Source organism: Cygnus olor, chromosome 5 (genome assembly GCF_009769625.2).
Source record: "Cygnus olor isolate bCygOlo1 chromosome 5, bCygOlo1.pri.v2, whole genome shotgun sequence".
In the NCBI taxonomy this organism is placed as follows: domain Eukaryota; kingdom Metazoa; phylum Chordata; class Aves; order Anseriformes; family Anatidae; genus Cygnus; species Cygnus olor.
This window is the reverse complement of record NC_049173.1, coordinates 53,822,827-53,848,484: the sequence shown is the minus strand read 5'-3', so window position 1 is coordinate 53,848,484 and position 25,658 is coordinate 53,822,827. Positions and strand designations below refer to the sequence as shown.

Here is a 25,658-nt window from a genome sequence, read left to right as displayed (position 1 = left end):
CAATCCAAAATTCAGATTTACTACTGTGTAGACCTGCAAGATGAACATGGGTTTTATTCTGCAAGAGACTTCCAAATACCAGATGTGCACATAAAAATGGAAGACACAGATATCCCGAAGGATTTACTAAAACTTTTAGTAAAACATAGGATTAAGAAAAGCTTTTTTTCAGGAGCCACATAATAAAGTCTCATTTATTGTGGATCTATATACTTTGTGCCCCTACATGCCCCCCAGCAATAGCCCTAGCTGCCCCCAAGCTCCGTGTCTGGTCCAGAGACCAGCTGGCTGCGAGCCATTTGCTGACAAACAGAAATGTGCAACGGTTCAGTTCCTCCTGCCTCTCCCTTGGGTTTCTCCTGCTGAGCACAAGACATGTAGAGACATAATTATCTTTGAGACATCCACCACTCTTTTATGTTTGAATGATACCAGACCTGGTCCCTGCTTAAATAATAATTGGTGGGAGATGGATTAAAAGGCAAACAAATAGCTTAGGGAAGGAGATGAAAACAGTCTTGGCTCATCCTAAATATTGTAACATCAGCTATTGTTCCTGTTGTTAATTGAGAATGTCAAGGATTATTAGGTACATGGGGAATAAGAATTGATTCCTCAGATTCCTGACTGTAGGAAGAGAAACAATAGCCTACTTTGCAAATTCCTGAGATTCTTGGAACAGACTGTAGGAACAGCAGTGAAAATGCTTACTATATAACTGTGTAAGTATATGAAAAGCTATAATAAGTGCCAATAGTTTGTGTTTGGCTTTTCACATTCTTGCCAAAGATCATTTTTCACTCCAAGGACATTACTGAAAAAAGCTGACTATGAATGTTAAGTCCCTACAGCTACTGCTTGGAGGAACAGACAGAGTAGGAAAGAAAGAGTTTAACATAATCAGTTGATGCCTTGACTGTTACTCCTACAGAAATTTAAGGAATTTTGTAGTGGGCTGCATACATCATCCTATCGCCCTTTCATAACGTTGCTTTACTGACCAAGAACTTGTTTCAGTAAGTAGATTTTATGTTCCTTACCCCTGCAGAAATGTTACAACTTACATGGATTTTCAGGATGTCAGATACCATGTTAATAAATTACCATTCTGGTGCCCACAAGTCAGTACTCTCATATTTTTGACAGCTGACTCAGTTTCTTTCTGTAAAGAATACTTAATTACAGAAATCTTTTCTATAACTCCCAAATTCCCCCAAAAGAAAAAGATTCAGGATTTACCAGATGAGCCACCAGTGAAAATAAAGGAAGTTCACAACGTGTTAACATTAAACAATACTTAAAATTTCAGCCACTAGTGGCTTGTATTAATAAAGGTCCCCGATGCCTGACTTGATGAGGACATGTCCCAGGCAGATTTTGTAGAGATGATGTATGCACTATTAGATGTCTTGCCATATATCACAGAGCTAAGCCTTGTATTTCAAGAGCTGGAATTTGACATTGCAATTGTACAGGTGTTAGTAAATCACTCCCTGCCATCTCCAGAGAGAAGTAAAGATGACAACCATCATGGGATGGGAAACAGCCTACTTTACATTACATACAGTGAATGCAAACTGCATTGAAAATTAATTAAGTGGTGCACGGGGTACTTTTCATTCCCTTCTTTTACAATGAATTGTAAATCTATAGTGGAAAAAATCATGAGATGTCAAACTGTATAATATCAGCAATTAGAGCAGGGTACCTATGTACTCTGCAGAACAAAGTACAAAAGCTGTTTGGAGCTTCCTGAGTTGCATAGAAGGATACTAGGGTGACGTGACACAGCTAGTCCCTGGACTGTCCAGAGGGAAATGAAGGACACTGTGCTGCTTTGAGCCTTAAACTGGGATTCCTCACAGGGGAAATACCTGCATAGTTTAAAAATCAAAACCAAAATAAATCTCAAATAGTGATAAAGAACTGCTATCGTGTGCTTTTGTGCAGCAAAAAGTTCAGAAAAGTCTCCATGCACAAAGATTGAAACATTCTGGTGTGGCTCGGCCTGACACTGAAATACATGTCTGGGAGCTGGTTTTAGAAGTTTAACTCATGTCTCTTTGGTGAAACTCAGGGCAGGGATCCTCTCCTGCAATGCAGCGTCACCTTTGTCTTCCCACAGCCAAGTTCAGTGCAAAACCTTCACTCAGCTGAACCAAGGAAGCCACCCCACAGAGGAAAATACACGTGTGAGGCATGGCACCTGTGGCTGCTCTGGGACACGCTGGTGAGGGATCAGGGTGGCAGGGGGCTACTCTCAGAAGAGCACAGTAACTATGTAATGGCAACCCCTGCCAAGAAGCCATCCGAGACCAAGTTGTGTTGATCTCTCTACAGCACTGTCTTGTGGTGAACATTTCATACTCCTCCCAGCTCTCCAAGTCCATTTAACTTACGCTGTGCTGTCACCACATCACCCGCTGAGCCACAGGGCACATTCCACTCACCTGTCCTCACTGCTCCAGTTGGAATGGGTCTCCTTCGCTCGACTGGTGCCATGCTGGGGAGCGGGGTCCTCAGGCCCAGGCTGGAGCAGGGTGAGCTCCATGTGGGAAGGGTAAGGGCACTGCCTTGATGAGCCTCCAGCCCCCATCTCTTCTGAAACTACCCCTTTCTTTCACAAAAAATCTCAATCTCTTCCTGAAGAGGTGTGCAGAGAAAGATGGAACGGACTTAACTGCAGCTGCAGATGAAGTTTCATTGTTGTTTTTCCCCTCTTTCTGATGCTGCTGATGCGAGTCTCTCTGCAAAATGCCTCAAACGAGATGTGACTAGCTGCACCCCTGCTTTATTGAGTGGTTTGAAGATTACTTCTGGGCACCAGGATTTTCACTCCACAGATCCCAAGGACATGTCTTTTCATTGCCTACCCTGCAACAATGCGACTGAAATAATGCCACTGTTCCTGCTGCCCTTGTAGCTGCCAAATAACGTCTGATTGAAGCAGCTCACCCTCTCCTGACTATTGAGCGCGCTGGGCCAGGATTAAATGAGCTTGACTGGGTCGGTGTGGCAGACAACTTTCCCTGGCCATGAGGAAAATAGGTGTATATTTTGAGAGACACTACAGAAGTGTACCATAATAATTCACACTAAGAAAGAAACCTCTTGAGCAGCTAAGGGGGGTAGGTATTTTGAAATGGACTTGGTTAGGCTATTGCAAATCTGTTAGTAAAACCAGGCACAGCAAGAGAGTAGCTCCAAATAATGTGAGATCAGGAGAGGTAGCTGCTTCTTACTAAATGAGTTTCTACAACAAAGTAATTGTCATCTGCTTGCTGCTGCTTTCCTACAGAGCAGAAAACATCACTGTGTTATAGTACAAAGCAAAAAACATTTCTAGACCCAGCTGAGGGTTTGATCACAAGCTTTGTGTAGCTGATTAACATAGGCAAGCAAAAACATGCTCAGCATTGTTCTGGCAAAGGACATGCAATTAATGACTTACAATCTATATTCAACCTTCCCAGCACAATTTACTTGGCTTGCCACCTCATCCCCACATTTCCTTCCTGAGGACCCCTTGGATATGGGCACATGCCCCGCTTGATGGTATGGATAGGTACATTTGTCTTCAGGCTTTAGCTCTCCTGTCAACCTGGATACAGACATGTATTTAGTCAGTTTGAGGGGATGAGGAGGAATCAAAGCTGACTGGAAAAGTTGACAGCTAAAATGGTCCCTTCTGTTAACGTAATTATAAAAACAAGTGTGTCTCAGCTATTGTGACGCTTGTGGACACGATGCACCTCTGAAGAACAAGTATAAGTAGATCATGACCCCATGTGAGTCTCAGCTGATGGATGCTCATGTCTCACATGTGACAGTTTAGTCGATTTTCAAATGTATCTCAAAACATGCAAAGTCATCAAGGCACTGTGGAGAGTGAATTGCTTTCTTGCCTCTAAAGCTAGTTACAGCAAATGACAGGTGCAGTTCTCTGTGTGGGGGAAAGCTTAGCCCCCTGTAGCTCCTGCAGTCTAGAAGACTTCAATCTCAATTACCTTATTCCTGTGTATTTGATGGTGAAAAGGCTACTCGGTGTGGGCACCAGAGGCCTTCACTTGTCTTTACCACTGTAGATACAAATAAATGCCATGCCTTCCTTCCTGCGGTCCTGCAGGAGCCGGGAATTACCGTCCATTACAGTCCTCACTCACTTTGCCCCAGTTCTGCCTCCCAAGCTAGGCCGAGGGAGCCGGTGAAGATTGAGCAGGCCAGATGCTTGCAGTTTGTAGAGAATTTTTATACACAAAGCATTTTCGGGAGTTCATTTTCCACTTGCCACTGTGGAAAAGTTCACCACAGCTCACCAAAGGCGAGCTGCAGCTCTGTCAGCAGGCCCCGAAGCTGACCGCATTTCCATCCCTTCGAAGCCTTGAGACGGTATCTGAGAGCCACCGACTAATTTTCTTAGTTTGTTTTCCACTGAGGCAAAACCTGTGAGATTTTTCTCCTCCTCCAGGTGCCCTAGATATTTTTACAACGCTCGGGGAGCTGCCACCAGCTTAACGAACCACCTAACCGATATTTTCGTCGAGCTTTTTCCACTTTAGGGCCGACACCCGCGACCCGCGGAGCACTCGGCCGCGGCGCCTCAGCGCGGGTCCCGCGCAGCCGCCGCCGGCGCCCGCCTCCGCCATGCCGGGGCCTCCCCGCCCCGACACCGACGGGGACCTCGGGGACACCGTCGGGCGCCGCTGGGCCTCCGGCCCGGGTGCCGGGCGGCCGAGGAGGCGGCGCTGGAGGGCGGCTGCTGGCTCCCCGCCGGCTGCTGGCTCCCTGCCGGCTGGCTACCAGCTCCCCGGCGGCGCTGCGGCTCGCCACAGCTGCAGGGCGTAATGTCGCAGCCCTTAGGTTTCCTAAGGTAAGCGCGGCAATAGGAAAGTGGCCGTTGGCCTTTGCTTGGGTGTTTCTCACTTTTGTATGTCAGCAGCCTGTCTTTCACCCTACTGACAGAAAGATAAGTAGTGCCAGAACTTTATCAAACTTGTTTCCAGAGGGTCAGCAACCTGCTGTTACTCACCCTCCTGTTACATACCTATAGGACAATGTCTAGGTTCACTTTTTTAGGAAACAACAATGTGAGCAGATCAGAGATCACCTGGACTGACTTACATCGCTTAGGAAGTCTCTCCCCATGCAGTTTCTGTGTACACAACAGACATTTTGCCTGCCTGTCACCGTGCTGCCTCCCCTTGCATGGCCTTTTGCAGCGTTCAGAGCACATCAGGCACCAACCCTGAGCAGCCTGGAAGGTGTTTGAGGGCAGTGCAGCCAGAAAATGTTAGCCAAGGAACTGTAAGAGCAACTTCAATCAATCCTATCGCAAATCCACATCAAACTCATGTTCCTTGTCCGATCCCTCAAGGCTGTAAGCAGCTCTGCCCACATGCCTTTCTGCCCACAGGTCCACGTGCTGGTTTTGATGGTCTTGTCTCTCAGTGGCACCCACTGTGTCTCTCCCACACAGGCCTTTGTGCTGAAATTCCTCCTTACCCCAGTGCTTCCAACATCTGTGAGATACTTCTGTCTGTATAGCTCTCTCTCTGTGTATCTCTACTGTCTTTATTCCTTTGTGATACGTGGATTTATGCCTGAATGAGAATGTTGCATATCTACTTCATAACTCTAGGGAAAAGGTTGTGTTTATTTTTTGTAAACTATCACGTATGCTTACAGTGATGTCTGTATGATAAGGCATAATAACAGATGCAAGTGAGTTGCTCACAGTTCCTAAACTTGGAAGGACAACAAGCAGTAGCCTGAAGCTAAAAACAAAAATGCATAAGCTACCTGTCAGGGAGAGTCCTTAACAGATGTTTCAAAGCTGTATGTAACATTTTGGTAATGCGGAGAACTTGCTGCAGGTGCGCCAGGAGGAATTTATGGAATAAGAAACTTGAATGCAAGTGTCTGTGGAGTGCTTTGCCACTGATGTGCTGCTGATGCTGATCCTAATGGGGCATACCAGCAGGGAAACTACCAGGAGGTCCTCTATAATGTATCAGCATTTCCCCATGTACACCCCTGGTATAAAACTGGAGGAACTGCTGAGCGCTCATTAGGTTGTTATTTTTTTTCTGTTGTGTGGAAGCAAAGTGATCCAGGGTTTCCTACTGAAAGGACATTTGGTTATAAAATTTGATCTGAATGCTTTCGCCTTATGCTAGAAGTAATGCAAAAATTGAGAGAGAGATTATAACAGAAAAGGACTCCCTCTCACAAATCTTTTCCTCTTCCAGTTTTGTTACACTTGAAGTCTAATTATCCTTACTGTTTGACCTACATAGTCAATTGTCTTTATGACTTGAAAAAGTCATTGCTTTTTCATTTGTGTGAGCATCTTAAAAATGGTGAGAAAAAAATAACAGTAAAGCCAGAAGTTAGCTAAGGAGACTGAGGAACCAGTGAAATAGCTGAAATGTGCCCGAACTCACAACATGCAGTTCACTGGAGGCTGAGATGACAGTCTTTCTTTAAGGGCATTGAGAAGTACTCCAAACAATTCGTGTTGGAGAGGAGATTGTGGTTTTGACTTTTGCAGACCCATAATCAGTTTTATTTTTTTGTGAAATTAAAACCATGTGAAGATTTGGAGCCAAGCTCCTTTGCATCAGTGCCCTCAGAATTTTGGTAGGCTGTTTTAAAATCATAGCTTGGTTTTTCACAATGAGATCTGTGCACATGCAATCTTTGTTTTAATGTCAATTTTCCATGCAAAATAATTCCAGAGTTGCAAGGCTAAGCATCCAGAATTAGAAAATGTAAGATTAAACCAACAGATTTTTTCCAGAATGTGAGTCTCTTTCTGCTGTCCCTATTTACTCTCAAGATCTCTTGCTTTTAAATTATGTGTGAAGCATGCTCTGGCTCCATGGGGAAAGATGCACATCCCTGTGGAGATGCAGTGAGTCATTGTCAAGAAATACTGCACACAGGTCTCCCAAAAACTTCACATCTATTTTTGTATAGGGTAGAGCAATGAGAATCAACTGAAAACGTTAATGTGAGAAAGTACATCATGGAAGTTACATCCTTCTTTTTGGGAGGTTCGAGGAAGCTTGCCCGGAAGTTCTGGGAGAGGTAAAACAGTCCTCTGCAGTGGCTGCAGAGATATTACTCAGCGGCACGTGCCATGCTTTTGGCACAGGGTGGTTTCTGTAGAGGTGTGACATGCTGTGGCTTGGCCCAGGCCAGTCGTGCTGGTGTGTATTGCAGGAGTTGTGTTACACAGCCAGGCAAAGGCTGGGTTTTGTACTTGTTGGTTCTCTGCCTCTTGCATTCGGGCAGGATGTTTCATGTTCCCTCGTGCCTTAAGAACCATTTCACTTAAAGAAGCTGCCCCGGGTGCCAAAAGTCAGTAAGGCAGGAAATGTAAAGCATAGTTACCTAATAGCAGCCAGGCTGCTAAATTGGCATCTTGGGAAGGTTGGTTACATTGCATGTGCCAAAAGGGAGAATGGAGAATCCTTCAAAGTACTAAACAGTGTCATTAAATGATTTGAGAAGACTTAATTTCCTGCAGGCCCAGGCAATGGAAAAAACTGAAACCCACAACCCACCTGATCAGAGCCATCAGCTGTATGGATATTTGCAATGGTAGGCAGGAGAGAATTAATTTTGACAGGTACAGTGTCTTCTTCTTGAGGTTTACCACTGTCTTTTAATGTATAAATTCACCTCCAGCTAGTACCAGGTTGGAAACAGACGGATCCCACAGAGCTGAGCTTCACTGCTCATACCAGCAGGTTCCCACTATTTGAAAAGCTGCCTTGGGAGCAGATACTAATGCAAATATCTTGCCTTGGTGCAAAGCAGAAAGCAGTGTGCCAAAGGATGTATGGCTTGCCCTACTGTTCTGCAAGCAGTAAAGGAAAAATATACAGGTTCTCATAAGCACATCTGTTTTCTTTTTGTGTTTTTCCTCTAACTAATCAGTGATTGCCTGGGAGTCTCTGTAGTTCAGTGACATTTCTGTGGCTAACCAAGTGTCTCTTTAGGTCCTGCCTTTGGGGTAAGCATAAACGTTGGATAATAAAGTGATTTTGTATACCTCATAGATGATACTCTCTTGCCAGTATTTAAAATGTTAGGCTGAGAGGTGGCAGATGGAGGGAACTGTTTCAGCGTGGCATGAAGTCTGTCAATCTGAAAACTGAAACAGCCAGTGGTGGTGTCCGCCCCACAGTCACTAATGCTGTTGGTGAATCAGACATTAAAGATTTTACATTTTGGTATAAATATATAGCTCACAAGATGCTGCTACTTCACTGTGTGGTTACAGGGAGTAACTCTCTGTCCTTCTGTTTTCCAACTGTGCAATAGGATTGTTTGTACTTTATCAGCTTGTTGTGAACCATAACTTGTTCCTCATTTGAAGAAGTTTGAGAGTCTCTTGAAATAACCGAAGAAATGCGAAGTGTTAGAAATACTGATGTGAATTACTTAATCACACCATTGCACTGCCAATTTGATCGTTAGCTGTGGTCTGGACCTAATGCATTGGAGAGCAAGATATAATTTTCCTGTTTAAATGGGAATGGAGAATGATGTGAAATCTGTATGCTTTCCCTTGCTCAAAATATGTCTGGAAATTATTTAGTTAGTCCATGAATGGTACTGTCAGCTTGCCTTTATGCTGATGTGCCTTAAAGCACTCATTTGCAGTACCCCTTCCTCTCTTTCAACGTTTTTATTCTGTAATCAAAGCTGTCTTAAATGTATCTTCTGCTTCCTTGAAATGTCAATCCGTTTGCCTGCTCATTCCCGACCCTGAGGTAAAGGGGAGCTGTTTCAGCTATGAAGTCAGGATGCTCCTGTGCAGTGGGGTTGCTGCCTTGGCCAGAAGGACGTGACGTGTGAGCTGTGGTTGTGCAGTTTGTTCAAGCCAGCAGAGGTCCATGCTGTCATGGAGAGGTCGTCCCCCATATCTTTCTGGAAGTTCTCCTCTGTCTCCCTCGATAAAGCACCACTATTTGTGTGGCTGTATAACTTAAATCAGGAAAGTCATCTAGTTGAAGTCTTTTCCCTCCCTCCCCTCTACCACCTTCCCCGTTCTTTTCTTCTGTGTGCTTTCCCCTCTTCCCTTGTTCTGCCTTGCCTTGCCTTGTCCTGCCAGGCCAGTTACCTGACGTAGCTCACTGTGCACCTGTGTGGGCAACGATGCTGAAACAAGGGACATAATGGGAATAAGCGTTCAGTGGTATGCACATGGGCAGGACCATCCCATTTGGCGCTGGCACAGATTTTGGTTACATTACATTCAGACAGAGTGGTTATAGGACTAGTGCTTGCCCGTCCCTGATCTCTGCAGAAGCAGCAGAAAGCTGGAGGAGGTGCTGGCTCTGGGGTCAAGAAGATTACTTATTAAATGCTCAGTGCAGCACGGGTAGGTGTGCAAATGTTGGCAAAGGAGTACTCAAGGACTGAGGAAAAATGAGGGGACTGCCACAACAGTCATTAAGGAAAACTGCGAATAATTGCAGAACTTGACATTGAAATGCTGAAACGTTTCATGCCCCGATACTGGAGCACCCATGGGTATAGTGAAACTGAGGGAGTAATTAAGAGCTAAGCATGTTGAAGGTGTTTACACACTGGAATGATATGTATATACTGCTCAAAAGACTAGAGCTATTTCCAGAGTGGGAGAAATGTACGGGAGAAGCTAGACTTAATTAAGAAGAGTAATAATTGGGCTGGCTGTCTTTCCTGATGAGCTCTGTGATGTCTAAGCAGCCTTCAAAGGGAAGCATTGTTCCTTATATATGGGACTTAAAAAGCTTCAGTGGTCTGGAGGGATCGATTGGAAGCGTACAAGAGAGAACGATCTCGCAGTGGCAGGGAGCTGAACGCAGCAGCAGATGACGGCTTCCTCACTCTGAAATCGCAGCCTGCCCACCAATCTGGGGAGAGGTTGTTAATTGATCCCTAATAGAGGAGTCCGTAGCCGGCCAGTTTGTTTGTTTAATCAAGATAAAGGCATGCAGAAATTAAATCTTCAGCTACATGTCTTAGTTTTTCTCTGCTAGCACACAGTAACTTAGTTTTTTTTTTGCTTCAGAACTACTGTTGCTACAAAAAACTGTAGCAACAGGGAGAAGTCTGTCACTTGGGGTACTGATCCCCAAATATTTAAATGGATTTAAAAAAAAATTTAGCTAACCTACTTCACTTTGTCTCGTTCCCTAGTCGTAACATTTATACTCCGTAACTTGAAACAAATAATTGAAATTCTACATAATGCTTAAACAGCTAATTGACCTGACACTCTGGACTTCCCGTGTGCTTTGCCGAGCTATGCTTTTGAATAATTTACCAAAAGAATGGTAATAAACCATCAAATATTAATCACGCTTTCTACAGTACATACGTTGGAGGGCTTTGTTTTAGTTGCAAGTGCGTTAATTTCTCAGACAATCAGTATAGCTCTGTCAACATGACCAAATCCAGCTTGCGAATTTGCCGTCTTTCATCTTGGAGGCTTTTTGCTGATGTAGTGTGTTACAGCCGACCAGCGCTGATGTCGTTCCCGCTCCAGGTATCTGTTGGGATAGAGCCTGATGTGTCTGAATAGAAAATGCTGAGTGTAATAATATAATAAGACAAAACGAGCCAGCTCTGGTCAGACCGATATTCCACACAGGTCAATATCCTGTCTTAAAGAGTGGTCACAAACAAGTGCCGCTCAGGCCAAAAGACAAGGCCAGTGAACTTGGAGGCAGCAGGTGACTGGGCAACACAAATGTCTTACAGTGACATACTTCAAAAATTCTTCCTCTGTTTACAGAAGTATGTTTGGTAGGGAAGCTGAACATATTTTCATGTGTTTTCCTGTTAAGGGAAAAACCTCTTTTAATTGTGATCGCAAATGAATGATGGTGATCATTGAAAACCTGTACAAATGGTAGTTTACTGGAATGTTCTCCCATCATCCCTGAGTGCCTGAGTAGCTCCTGTTTTGTAGGGCAGATTGCTGTCAGCTTCCCTGGTTGGAAGCAGAGGCTGGATGCTAACAACATTTTTGGAGAGAGAGGTGAACGCTGACCATTGGAAAAAAGTGTCTCGAAAATCTCAGCCTCTGTGCAGTCAGCTTTTGTCCAAAAGTTTTAAAGGCAGATCCTTTTTACAAATTTACTTTTTGTGTGAATTCCTTATAACAGCTACTGTGAGAGGAATGCTTGTATGTGTTTAGTTAAAAGATAATGCTATCAAAAGTAGTCTGATCAGCCTTTTGACTTCACCTTATCTTGTGAAATTTTGAGAAGGGCACCTTTTTATTATCCCATCAAGATAACTGGTCTTAGGGATGGCAGGTATCATAACCTCAAAAATCACTACTCTGCTTAGGAGGCTAAAACAACAATCACGAGTAGGCGTCTCCTAAGACTCTTAAAATTGAATTATACTGAAGAATGTTGAAAATAATTCTGCTTTTATTTAGTTGGCTTATTCCTCATGTCCTTTATGCATGTTCACTTTCACCCTTCTTTTTAGACAGTCAGATACACTCCCTGTGTGCTCTTCCCTGCCGTCCTTTCTCAGACCCCACAGAAAGAGAGCTGCAGGAGCAACACTATTCTGATTTTGAGCTCAAAAGCTGAAAGTAATACAAATTTTCTCTTTTCATACATGAGGCCTGAAAGCTCAGCTTCTCTATCAGTACATGTATGGGGCCATCAGGAAAGGTGATGAGATAGGAAAGTTGAAGTCCCAGTATTTCATGGATGACACTCCATTCTAGATTGTCTGATATGAACTGAAACCATCACGATCTCATAGCTTCCAGTTGCCCTGAAGAGATGAGCAGCTGTCTCTGGCTGAAGTTAGATAAGACAGTAGTGAAGCTACAGAGAAGTGCTCAGATGGAAATGCTCTTCCCCAACAACAATCACTCCCATTGAATGCAAGCCTTAGGGTTCTCTTAGCCTGTACTACACAATCAATAGCAATGGAGGTGAAAAATGTTAATTATCATCTGTGGCTGGCGAGGAGTTTGTGCTAGATCCCTTTAATGCAAAACTGGCCAGTGTGACCGATGTAGTTCTGAGATACAGCCTGAAACTACTGTGAGTGTTCGTATATAGGAGTAATTCATCATGGGCTGAAACGGGAAGACTGAAAAGGGCACAAATCTTGGAATATGTAAGAATTTGTGACAGGGGGAGACTGATTAACCGGATGGTGTAGCCATTAAAATTAGGATAAGAAGTAATTGTGAAGACAAAAACAGCTTAGACGGAGATCAGTGATGAAGTGTCCAAAGGATCAGTTCTGGGACGAATTCGATTTATAGTTTCCCTTATGATGTTGGCAGAAAAGTGAAAGTGTGCTGGTGAAACTTTGTGGTGGGCCAAAGGAGGGAGATACCACTGGATGACAGACAGGGATATGGTGCAGAAAGAACCGAATGACCTTAAGGGTCTGAGTCTGTCAAACAGGCTGACTTTTAATATTTCAAAGTATTAAGATCATGTATGGAATTAATAACCAGAAGTTTTGGGACATGCTCGGAATTCATGAGTTGGAAATGACAAGGGGGGAGAAAGACATGGATATCTGTGAGCTATCAGTGTAACAGAACCATTAAAAGCAAGTGAGTGCAGTCTTAGGAGTTGTATAAAGCAAGTCGGAGAAGAAATAAGGTACTGACGCTATGGTACAAGACACGGCTGTGTAGAATTCTGAGCAGGCAGGTTCAGGAGACATGAATTAGAACAGAGCAGATGATGACAGGAATGGAGTTTGTAATACAAAGAGGATTCACAGAGTTTGTTTTAGCATTGGTAAACCAAGAGCATGTTTTCTGGAAACCCCTAATGGAGTCTGGGGAGAGCAGAACTGAGAGAAGAGGTCTGTCAGCTAAAGGACAGTGTTGGCTTTGAAGCAAATTATATAAACTGGCCAAGAAAAACTGAATTTCCTTCTGATTTTCAGACTTCTGACAATCAGAGCAGCAACATTCTGGGACAGCCTTTTAACTGGACTTGTAGGATAAGAAACATAAATGATTTTAGGATGGACTGTGATCAGCTTATGAGAAAGCTGTATTACATGGTTCTTGCAATAATAGGGAGCATTAACAGACTTTTTATCTCTCACCTGACATTCAAAGGTCAAACGAGTGTTTCCAGCAGCAGTGGAACCACTGAAACCTGGTTTCCAAGAGAATTTTTTTTTTTTTGCCAAAAAAACAAAGCCGCTGGGGGAATAGGTTTCTTACGTTAGGGATGATTCAGCTGGAAGGTTTGAGCATCACCAGACCCAATTTGCTTTCCAGCAGAATAAACACCTCACTGCTCTGACAGATTCTCTGGTAATGGGAAATTGTGTAAGCAGGCTGCTACTCCCCACTGGAGTCCTTGTTCTGTCAACCTGGTTTGCTCTTCAGATGCTCAGGAAGAGGCAAACTATTGCATAATAAAGCTGAGTAGCTTGCTTTATTGACAGAGGAGGAGGAGGAGTGGTACTGGGCCTGGTCCACCAACTGGTTGTTTTCTGGCTTACGTTCTCTCTTCAGGTCCAGGTCTAAAAACCACTGAACAAGGTGGAAGGAGAAGGAATTAATACCTTATTGTACTCAACTCTGCTTATTACGTACAATCAGAGGCTTGTGAAAGCTGCCCAGAAACAGGCTGCATTTTTGCTCTGAATGAAAAATAACTTCTTTAAAAAACTTGATTTTCTTTTTTTTTTTTTCCCCTTCTCTTAGTCACCTTTAATTTACAAATGTCTGGTTGCAATTTATATTCATGTGGTTTTTGCCTAAATCTCAAAAAGGGACTGCTTGTTGTTTTCCGTGTTTTCAAGTGAAGCCTCTGTTATTTTTCAAAGTTCCTGGACTTTACGGCAAGGGAAGCAGATGGAGAAAACATTACTTGAAAAGCACTGTCTTCCAGCACAGACAGTGAAATGCTGAATCCTGAAGTCATTTGCATTTGTGTCTGCTCAGTCTGCTGCCCAACCTGTCTTCCTGCCTCCTTATCCCTGCGGTGAGAGCTTTCAACCGTAGATCCGTAAATGTATGGCTGTTATGTGGGAGAGAGAGTATGGAAGGAGGGAGTGGTTAAAGGAAGTGTTTGAAGGGACCTAAATTTATTCTTTTGTTGGTGTAACTGGAATGCTGGAGTGGTAGATGGGTGTCAAATTGTAGCTGAAGGAATGTAGGTGGAAAAACAAATGGGTTCGATAGGAATGGTTGCGAATACTGTCTGTGTGTTCCTGGCTTGGACGTTACCAGCTACAAGCATCCCTGAGTCCTGTTTAGTTGGTTCTTTGTGATTGAGGAGTGCATCTGATCACCTGTAGCCCGAGTGAGCAATGACACCGTTCACACAGCAAATGGAAATGCTGTATGCGCGACAGCCAGCGTACCTATTAGTGCTGCTGGTGAGCTGAAGCAGAAGTAGTATTTCTGCTCATGCAGCAAAGGTGCCATGCGGATGCAGATGGCTGGCGTGTTTTGAAATGTGGTTTCAAAGCCTCTACTTGTAAGACCTGTTGCTGTTCCCACTGTAGTTGTGGTAAAAACTCCACTGACTTCCTTGCTGTAGGAGCAAGTAATAACAGCTTCTTTCTGAGGTCAGTGAGAATTATCAGAAAATTTGCACACATACCAGTATAACCAGCTATTATTAAGGTTTAATACTGTATGTCCTGTTTACACAGTAGTCAAAACACTTTTGAGATACAGCACCAATGAGGCTTTTAATTGCTCTTTTCTTGTCATTTGCATAGAATTATGATGGAGTGCAGCAGCCTAGTTGTGGAAGACCTTCTAGGAGATACTAATAATAAGTTACAGACACAACAGCGTACACTGGTTCCAGTTGGTTTCAGAGTCTGATGCTGTCTGAATGCCTCTAGCTAAGGCCTCCTGAAACCTCTTAATTCTAGAGCCTTTAACAACAGCTCCAGCTCTTGATTCAGCTTTGTACCCACATGCAGTCCTTGCATATCAGCTCCCCCAGAAACGTGGTTTAATCAAAGCTTCCTCTCTCTCTCTCTCTCTCTCTCAAAAAAAAAAAAAAAGAATAAAAGAATTGGTCATTTTTCTTTCAGAGATAATTGCCTACATGCAGGCTCCAAAATGTCACATTACCATACAAAGACCCTTTAAGAAAACACTGAGCCCTGCTGGAAGCATATTCTGTGAAGGAATTTGTCTGTCTTCTGTGTTTAATAACTTTTAAACCTAGCCCTGGGAGTCTGAAAATGCTTTGGCAGTGCCCAAGTTATGAGCCTGGTCTTGAGGTGGAAACAAAACACCCTTGTTGTGAATACTTTGTCCCTGCTTTGCAGCTGAGAAGCCTGAGATATGGAGAAGTTTAAATGGTCAAAAGTGCTGTGGCAGAGCTGGGTGGATGGATTTGGGAGACTGCCTGCAAATTCTGTGGTTGTATTGAAAAGACATTCTGCTGATTTCTCAGCATTCCTCTGTCTTTCTAGAAGAAATTTGCATGGAAATAAAATGTTCTGTTCAAGTTCATTCATTCCTGCCGCTGGGCACTACCCACTGCCAGAACCTTCCTGCCAGTAGTTGCGTTGCAGAGGGTTACGCAGCAGGAGCAGACAAACTGCTAAGGAGATCCTGGTTTTGTATAGATTCTAACAGAAAGGAAGAGGGCCGAGGAACAAAATGGGAATATCATGGAAAGAGGCATAGCTGCTCTTGAGTTCAAATGTCTTCTACTGTTTTTGGTTGATGGCTGAAATGCTATAGATGCAGCTCAGAATTGGAATAAACACCCCAGAACTCTAAATGAACCGTATATGAATGTTAATTTGGGCTTTGGCAGACGTATAGGCAGGATGTTAATTAATAGGGCTTGTAATTTTTATGATTCTTTGGTAGTGTCTTTAAAACCCCTGTAGGATAAATCAGTGAAAGGCCACTAGTCCTATTGCTTGGGAATCTCACAGAATACTTTCACTGGTTGTGCAGTAGCTGTGAGGAAATACTCAGATGTGAATACTTCATGAACAAGATGTGAGTACTGTGCTATTGGTTTTGACTGCTTCTGAGTTTTCAATCTTTGGTCAATACTTTTCAAATCAGAAACTAACATTAAGCAACCTACATTCATTTTTTTGAGAAGTCTACTCTATGTAAACCTTGCTACTTTTATTTAGAAGCCCCTCATACAGATGTATGGACCCACACTAGGTACATAGATTTTGTTGGTTTTGACACAATTTTTTTTTTCCTCACAGTCCAAGATAATGATGACATTATTTGCATAATTTCCATTTGCCCTGATTTAATGTTGGAAAAATAACCTACTGCCCTGGCTCAGACAGCTCAAGCGAATAAGGGGTTCCCAGACTTTCACTGTACCCCTCTGGGAGATGCTTTCCATGAAGGCACAAACAACCTGCCAGGCTTGCTGGTACCCAGTATGAGGTCCCCAGGTCCCCTTTAGCAAGCTTCTGAATGTATGTGTACGCTCCCCAACAGGTGCTGAGGTTTTCAGTTCAGAACAACTGGACTAACACTGGAACTGAGAGTGGTATAGATCTGTGCCCTGACTACTAACTCCTGCTTAGTCTTTTCTAATTTTTTTTTCTTAATGCCTGCGAGGCACTCTGGTCCCAGGGATGCCTCTCTGAAAACACAGAAGGAAAACTTCAGCTTCCAAACAGACTTGTGCAAGCAGTATGTCTTGTGGGGCACATGGGGTGGGGTGACTCAGGAAGGAAGAGGACAATTTCTCAAATCATGTGTGTGTGCCTGCATGTAAGAGAGGGTCTCGTTGTCTGTTGGGTGTACCCCAGCCAGGATGTATCTACACTGCTCGCAAACTCATGACAGGTTCAGAGGTACATCCTGGCTGGTTTTGAAATGCTGCACTTTGCCATCAGTCCAGTGCCGCATGGAGCCCAGCATGAGCTCATTTTCTTCAGCTCCTTCAGCCGGGTTTTGTGCCCATTCTGACCTCCACTGCTAGCTGCACCCGGCGTAGCTCATTTTAAACTTGACATATCTGCCACAACCAGGCAGCAACCAGAGCTCTGTTGCAGTTTGTTGGGAACACCGAACCCTGCTGTGCACTCATGGCTTTAGTGTTGTTTCCTGCCTTACTTCCTCCCCCCTGCTTCCTGCCTCTTTGCTGTACCTGGTGAGATACGCAGCTATAGCCTCTGGTGCATGAGGTCAGTCCTGTAAGATGCCCAGCACAGTTTGGGGCACGGTAAGATGCTGTGCTTAAGCTAAGCCCTTCTTATGGTAAGAAGCTCTTCTTCTGATCCCTGGTTGTTTGATCCCAGCAGCATGAATGTTGTCTAGGTAAGAAATCTTTCCACTTGGAAATACAGTATTTGAAAAGTGAATTACAACAGAAAATGAAGGGCCAGATTGTCAGTCCCCAGTAAGATCCCTTTGAACAAGGGCAGTGAGATGGAAGCGCTCCCCACACCAGCTTTACAGCCGGCTGTGGTTCATGTGCCACGGTTGCTTGGGTAAGCACAGGAGGCATAGTAATTTGAGGAATATATTGGAGATGGTACTGGGGGGAGCTAGGACACAATGCAACCTAGCAGTCCCAGGTTAGAAAAATTGTTTGAAAGGTGTGTGTAGACAGAGTGCCCTGAAGCTTTTCAAGCTGGAGCTGACCCCTGCTCACTCCAGGGTTAAAAGCTAGAAAGGTGATTATCTGCCTTTGATTCCCCTGCCTAAGTGTAAGCTCATGCACTCAGCCAGAGCCTTTAATTTCAGAACCAGATCCTATTTTGTGCAGAACAGAACCTGCAGAGACAGTAGTTTGGCTAAAATGACAGAGACTTTCATTGCCTGTACTTGGCTCTAAATGTATCATCAACCAAAGGTAGGTTGTTTTCTAAATGTCATTTTCCTATTACAGGATTGTGGGGGCTCAGTGGGTGGAAGTGATTGTTTAAAAAACGATTCTGATGTAGGATAGCTCATTGTTTTACATATTTTAAAAACATCAGGTTGAATGAAAACTGGCATCTGCTACCAATGAAACAAAACCACAAACCTGTACTTCGGATAGCAACATCCACTGTGTTTCTGACATGTAGTTTGCAAAGAAGACAGTGCCCAGTAAGTGGTATCACGTACACGTTCAGGGGGAGGATCCTGTGAGAGTGGCAGAGCAGCAGAGCGTGTCCTGTCCTGTGGGCTGGAGTCTGTTGGCTTCCAGTCCCTACAGAATGGGTGTGCGTCGTTCGGGGCCCCAGCTGCCTGTGGGCATGTCTGAATAAAAAGGTGCTATTGTGAAAGTAATACTTAATATTTAATAGTCTCCTAACTGCACTGGTAGTCCAGCCTTTATCATCCCTTATCCATCATCTGTTCCCATAGTGACCATTTATTGCGGTTTGGCAAGTCTTTTGGCTGAAGCTCAACCCTGCACTTATGAAACTAACTTAGTTCATTGCTTTGCCCAGTCTTTGATTATTCTTATTATTCTTATTATCATTATTTCAGTAATTTACCAAATGTAGACTGCTGGATTCACAAAGAGAAAATGAAAGTAAAATACATATAGCAGAGCACGTCTGGTGCAGTGCTTCACGATGCCTGACAAAGTGTTGGTCACACTGAGAATAACTGCCAGTGGAAATTTCCGAAGATGCATCATCAGCCAAAGGCTGTTGCAGTTGGTTACTGGACTTTTAAAATTATTTATTTTTTTTTTAATTATTTTAAATATCCAAGTTCAGGTGATTCAAGGAAATCCTTTTCCAAGTACATTGTAGTGTCTGTTGCTTACCTTCTGCAGAACTTTTGTATTGTGGGAAAGATGCACATGTTGGTTTTCTGTTCGCATTTTTGGTGAACACAGCTAGCACTCTACCAAATAGAATTCAGGTGTAATTACTGAGATTCATTTTGCTTTAAAATCACTGACCTGACCAGCACTAGTCACTGCTAAACCAGCAGTGACAGAAAGGCAGGTACCTTTGCATCTGCCTTCTGGGACAGCAGACGTGTACACCACACATTAAGCACAGCAGCAAGTTGGTTTCCAGATTACTGTGTGAGTACTCTAAATATTGCGTGTGCCAATAGCTTGATGTATTGGTAATGTAGAATTCCCCTCTGGCCTGGCCTGTTCCCCAGCTGTTCTCACAGGTTAGCAGTTAAGGCCCATATCTAAACAGGGTTTATATTAACATTAGACATAAGAAAATAAAACAATTAATGGGAAGTCTGAAAGGAAAACCTGATGGAGGAAGAGGTTTTCAGCCAAATAGATTTTGCCAAGAGTTTCTTTTTGCGGACAGCTTTTACTGAGGGGGAAAAAAAAAAAGCAAACAGTTGAACATTTTTCAAGCAATAAAATGGATTTAGAAAGTTCTTTTCAGTCCCTGGATTTGTCTGTCAAGTTTGATAGGACCTGCACTATGGCAAAGAGCAAGAAGGGAGGTGGCCATGCCTCACCGAGGTGTAGGCTGGTGGAGAGCCCGGCCTGCAGGGGAGAATGTGAGCAAGAAATCTGTGCTGGTTTAGGGACTTGGAGTTTAATGTTGTGCTGAGAGAAAGCAAAATACTTTGCTTCAGCTCAGTGTTTTGAGCCTGAGGGTTCAAACTGGGACACCCTCCCTCCGCTGCCCCCCCCCCAAAAAAAAAAAACAACCAAACAAAAAAACAACCACACACACAAAAATACCAAACAACAACCAACAAACAAAGAGGAAGAAAATAAAAAAAGGATAAAAGGAAAGGAAGCTTGTAATCATCAGGTTCTGTCTGCACGGGATGAAATCTTGTAGACACTGATGGAGCGCCAGCGTAGTAACCCAAACCCACTGGGGCTATTTTCCTGTGTTTCTCAGAACAAAGCTATTCTCAGGGAACTATGGTTTCTGTTTGAGGATGTTATGCTCTGGCAATGAAACCTTCATGTGTTTCGTGCATTCTGCTGTATGTCAGTGTGAGTGCTTTATCACACGTCTGGCACCAGCCAGACTCGGGCCCAGCTCTCCTCAGAGTGCCCGCTGCTATCGCCTTTCGGCCTACCACTCCCAAACTCAACCCCTTTGTTACAGACAGTGTCGTGGGTATGCTGAAGTATTAAAAGGAAGAATTAACCCTTTGATCTGCTTTGCAGCTTTCTGAACCCTGTTTAGTTTGTTTCCTGTTAATGAAATTCAATCTTTGTGTGACAGCAGAGACACAAGAAGTCTTGCGGTTCTTCAGCAGAGGCTGGGAATGGAAACTTGATCTCACAAGTATGGTCTGGAGCCTCATTGCCAAGGTCACTCCACCTTTCCTGAGCAGAATGATACTCCAGGAAAAAGGATATAAACTGCTTTCTATTCTATTTTTGAACATTTATTGGATAGAAAGGACTTCCCTCCTCATCTTTAATATTAGGTCTATAGCAGTCCTGTAAAAGGGCTGTTGTTAAACAACTCCCCTGAAGCAGTCAGGGGAGGCCTCAGGCTCCCCTGAAGCAGTCAGAAAAGGCTTTCTATTCTGTCTGCACTGGAGAATAGTCGGGAGGTCTGTGCTGAATTAATTATATTAGAGGTTATTCTAGACCTTTCTAAGCTGTGTATGAATTTGGTTCAGCTCTGCATATCAACAAAGGCCTTGCTTCTCTGAGCAGGCAGTCTTTTGAGGAATTACTGCTGTAAGGAAATACACAGCAGAAATACTAGGCAACAGTTATTTTCTGCAAAAGCTACTTTCTCTTTGTAGGTGAAGCGAAAGAAGATCATATGTGCTTTTCTCAAGCAGCTACAAGATAAACAGGTGTTCTACAGTCATTATTTTTTCTCCTGTACACTGTTATATTCTGGGTAGCCCTTTCCTGCTAAAAGGGTAGATCGTAGATGAACGGTATTTGCGTGAAGCTGAACCTATGAAGACAATTGATGATGGGCCCAAAAAGATAAACACTGGAAAGAAAACAATTTGAAGAGTTAGCAGCCCTAGTACAATCTTTTTGTTTGAAGGTGCCTATTCCCCAAATGTTCCTCTTAACCTTTAGTTCAGGAGGATTCATGCTTTCTTTGCTGATGCTAAACTCTAATATTAAAGTGTCTTCAAGTATGATCTCCTTTCCTCTCTGTTTTGATGAAAGGTGATGTCTTATTCAGGTGCACAATGACCCACTCTCTGTTGTCTGAGCTGGTAGTATTGTAGAAGCTTTCTAGGACAAAAGGGCTGATGTGGACATCAGCTGATAAAACACCACAGTGGGTCTGCAAGAAGTGTGTAAATGATGTCATTCTTCAGCCCTGAAAAAAAAAGTTACACAAGAAGGTTAAAGACCTCATACATGGGAAAGAGGACATGCTTTGGGACCACACTGAGAATATGGAATGAATTTGCCCCAAAGTTATGTTTATCACAATCTTCTCTTTCATTCTGAAATCAGGGTCTGTTGCCTTAGCCTGCCTTTTCTCAAACGATGCAGTGCGATGCCTAGATTCTGAAACCAGACCAAAAAAAAATATATATATATCTGTGCCTGTTTGTAGAGATTAAATGTGTACAAAGGCAAACATATTACCCAGTGAAAATGTGCATAAAATAGGATTATTGGTAGCTTTCTTGAAAGATACTGGTAGATGGTGTGTAGTCCAAGAGCTGAGGATGACGGGGTGGAGGATTGACACTGACACGGGATTCCTTTGCTGAACACTGAAATAGTAGACCTGAGCAGGAAGGATACTGACACTCTCCAGGTGGTAGTGCAGGGCTGTTTTTTAAAGCATAGTTTGCAGTGTCAATGCCATGTAATATGACATAGGGGGTAATGATACTGGTTTACTGCTTGCAGTAAGTTTCCATAGCTATTTTGCTTGGTTGGATCCCTTGGATGGGAGACACGCAGCTTTCATGACTTCAGAGCACATCATGTTGCTCGAAGCGGATCAGTTCTGTTCTGAGGTGGGGAGTGTGCTGCGCCTGCGGGATGGTGAGCTTGAAAACCTTTTTCATTCCTTTTATATTTTTAAGAGGCCATAGAGTAGGTAACCTGCAGCTTATGCAGTCATAAATCCTTGTGCTTGTAATAAAAATACTGAAATGAAGCTTTCACAAGATACTGTTCAGATAATCCCCAAAGAATTTGGAAGCTTTTTTTGGACTTTGGCTGTCAGAGTGGTGCAGCAGCTGGTGTAGTGTGTGTGTGTGTGAGAGATGGGGAGAGAGAAAGAGAGGGACAGAGAGTATAATACGACTCTAGGTGATAGTAAGAGATGGGCTTTCATCCTGCACCATTGGCACTTGCAGCTCACGGTCTCAGCACAGACACAGAGGTACAGAAAGCAACACAATTCTCTGAATAGCAGCAAAAGAAAAGGAAGAGTGCTTTTGTCTCTACCTGAACAAGCTGTAAGACTCCATCTCTGCCTTACAATTCAGAATGTGATAAATTGTACAAAGTTGGGTACGACTGTCATATTGCCCCTTAGGTACAGACAAGAAATTGGGGCCACAAAGAGGGGAAGTGGCTTGCTCAAGGTGATAGAGCAGTTCTTCAGCAGAGGCTGGGAGTGGGAACAAGTATGGGCTGGAGTCTTAAGGTCAAGGGCATTTGGCCTCTCTTGAACAGAAAGAAACTGCAGAAAAGAGAACATAAGCTATTTCCCATTTAATTTGGAACCGTTTATTGAACTGAAGTGCGTTTTTTGCTTTACCATTAATACTGCTTCTTCAGCAGTGCTTTGAAACATAAAATACTTCAAGACATGGAAACTCTGGAACTGATAAATATTTTGTTGCCTAGTCTCAGACTGTATCACTACTTTTCTTGTTTTCTTTTAGTGTGAAAAGAGGCATTTAAAAGCTGCTGGTATTGATGCTTTGCTTGTAGACTGCAAAAGCAGGAGATATTTGGAAGGTTACATCAATACTGTGTGGGATTTTGCTGTTCCCAGTGCAGTTTGTTCTCATGTAGAAAACTAAACTCCAGATATGCATAGGATACAAACTGCTTGTTTCACTGATGACAAGGTTTTGGAAACATAGTAATGGGATGTCATTTACTGCTTCAGCCAGAGCTGGAGGGCAGAGCTGTCTCACCTGTTGTAATTCTTCCTCATGCCTTTGAGAAGCAAGTTCACAGGTAGAAAGACTGCATTTGGTGCAAAGGGCTTCCACTCACTTCAGTGGTCATTGCAACCCAGTCTGGACTTCTGCCTTTCTTTATTCAAACAAGGCAAGATTGAAGCTGGGATAGGATGGCTCTTAAATGAGGAGAACTTCTACAAACAACAGCAAGAGTTTCTGTCAAATGTGCTTTCTAGTTACAAAAATTAGAGTCCTCATTCTCCTGGCATGTGTCTAGCTTTTTGGCCAGGCTGTGTCTGCTTCCTTATTTTCATTTGACATCTGTATTTCTTACATAACTACAGCACTTTTACTGTCTTGACTGTACTAACTACTTTGAAAGCATGAATACAGCTACAATTTACATGTGCAAATCTCAGGATATATGAGGATGTGGTGGCTCTGAACGGTTTCACCCATGTGACAATGCAGACCTAAATTAATCTGAGCAGCCAAGGTGCTGAAGGAAGGAAGCCAGTTTTGATCTGCTCCAATAAACAAATTCTTTGTATCTCTGCACATTAGCTGTTGATTGTTTTGACTAATTTATTGGTCCTTTGGAAACTGAAGCACTTAAGTGAGAAAAAGAAACAGAGAAACTAAGAAAAGAATGTTTTCATTGTGAAATTAAAATAAGAGATTTTTGTAATTAATATATGTATATTTTTAGCCACTTGCAATAAAACATTTCAGTTATGGTGGCAGTTAAGATACAACTTTATACATGATTAAGGATATGTAACTGCTTATTGTGCATAGCTGTCCTCTGTTTTCAAATGATATAAATACAACCGTAACTTGATATGGATATGAGACCTTTATTGTGGAGCTGACTGCTTGCTACTATGGAGGAGGTGAAAATGCTTTGGAAGAGAGGCAGTATAGAAAATTAGAGGAGGACTATCCAATTCAATTATTTTTCCCTGGGAAGGTTCTTTGCTTCTTTTTGTTTCACAAGATTGTATCATCTGTATCAAAGCTTCTCCATAAGCTTCGTATTTCTGCTTTGTTGTCTTTGCAAGGTATACCACCATTTTTGTCCATTTTTGTGAGTTTGCCTGTCACTATTCTTGCAGAATGTGTCAGCTCTTCTGTTATTAAATACTATACTAATATTTTTTTCCAGTGATAGATAGTGGGAGCTGTTGCCTGGGTCCATGGTTTTAAGATTGCTTTTTTATCCTACAAAGAGCAACTACACGAGTAGCTTTCTTATGCCCATCTTAAATCTTCTGGAATCCCAATACACATGTCTATAAGTCCTGTTCAAGTTCCGTCTCTAGCTTTGTTATTGCTTTTGAAAATCCACCTTGAAATATTTTTACCATCTAGTATTCCCATATTGTCCATATGAAGGGAGACCAGACTGTTTTGCATTTCATATAGACATCTGGGGTAATATTATGTATTTTGTGAGATAACGACGGAGAAATACATATTCTGTAAGCTAGACAGTACTGAATCCTCATGTGCTGGTTACTTTGGGAGCAAGTGTTTATCATCTGCATGATCTCATCTCAGTCTTCTGCAGTTATTTCATATTTACAGTCTAGACTAAATAACTTAATAGTTTTTATGCAGTTTGTCCTTTTAAAACTGCTATGAATCATATATTCTTGACATAATCTTGATCATGGAAACTTCAGCCTCTGCATTATACTTTCTAATGAAGCTAGCATAGTTTGTTTCTTGTCTGGGAATATTATAAATAACATAAGCAAACAGTATAAATTTATATCGAACCTCCCCCTTTCTCCTTCCTTTGCCTTTCCCCTGCTCTCTGGTAAGAAATCATCTATTTACTATGGTTTCTTTCAATCAAGATATAAAAGTATTTTTATTTTCATTCTGATTAAGATACATTTCTTAAGTCTGATTTTTTTCTTTTAACTCAATAGCTTCTCTCTTCTGTGACCAATTAGTAAATACGGTTTTAATTACCAGATGATATTTAACGGGTGCCAGAATCTTGGAGAATAACTCTGGTAGATACTATAATAAGAATTCTTTTGCCATTTTATGAACCAGTCATAATTGCCTCTTAATGCTCCATCTGACAGTGGGTCTGATACATGGATTCTGAACATACTGTTTGAAATATGCTATCACCAGGTTTTCCATCCTGTCCCCCCTCCCTTTTTAGGGGTATTCTAGGTTACTGTGTTTGATTCTTGGCCTCTGGGATCTTTTTGACATTTTTTTTCCTACTTACTAGCTTGGCTTGATTTTTTTGACCAGAGCAGGGCAGGAAGATAATTTTAAAGTTTCTGCATTTTATAAGACAATTCCACCTGCCTGAGCTACCTCATAGGGTTCTGATTAATGGCTTAATATTTCATTTAAGTCAGTCTTCACAATAAACAGTGAGTTACTGCTTAAATATTTCATTTTGTTATCCACTATGTTAAGCAAGTTGTTTGCTCTTTTTAAAACGTTTCATGGACTCAAGATTACAGTACTGTCATCTACATTTCGTGGTGTTTTTTTGTTCAGCTCTTGCTTACAACCTTCTAAGTGTGCTCCTTGTGCTTATTCCCTTTTTCATTCGGTATCTCTGAATTTTAAGGGTAATGATTTAATAACTAAATCAAACCATGGAGATAATAAGGGTCATTTTTATCTT

At 42.6% G+C, this 25,658-nt stretch overlaps 2 protein-coding genes across 3 annotated transcripts in view; one reads left to right on the top strand and one right to left on the bottom strand.

Annotated features, from left to right (window-relative positions):
- C1QTNF4 (C1q and TNF related 4) overlaps window positions 1-3,005 on the bottom strand; it is a 48,291-nt gene extending 45,286 nt beyond the window's left edge. The window contains exon 1 of the mRNA XM_040558949.1: window positions 2,451-3,005. The gene's annotated coding sequence lies outside the window, so the exon portion shown is untranslated. The remainder of the gene's footprint in view (window positions 1-2,450) is intronic.
- Window positions 3,006-4,684: 1,679 nt separating this feature from the next.
- Window positions 4,685-25,658, top strand: part of FUT8 (fucosyltransferase 8) — a 141,836-nt gene continuing 120,862 nt past the window's right edge. The window contains exon 1 of one of the 2 annotated variants that reach the window (XM_040557517.1): window positions 4,685-4,870. The gene's annotated coding sequence lies outside the window, so the exon portion shown is untranslated. Of the gene's footprint in view, window positions 4,871-17,204; window positions 17,291-25,658 lie in introns of those variants that run through there. The other variant, XM_040557516.1, reaches the window with a different exon arrangement.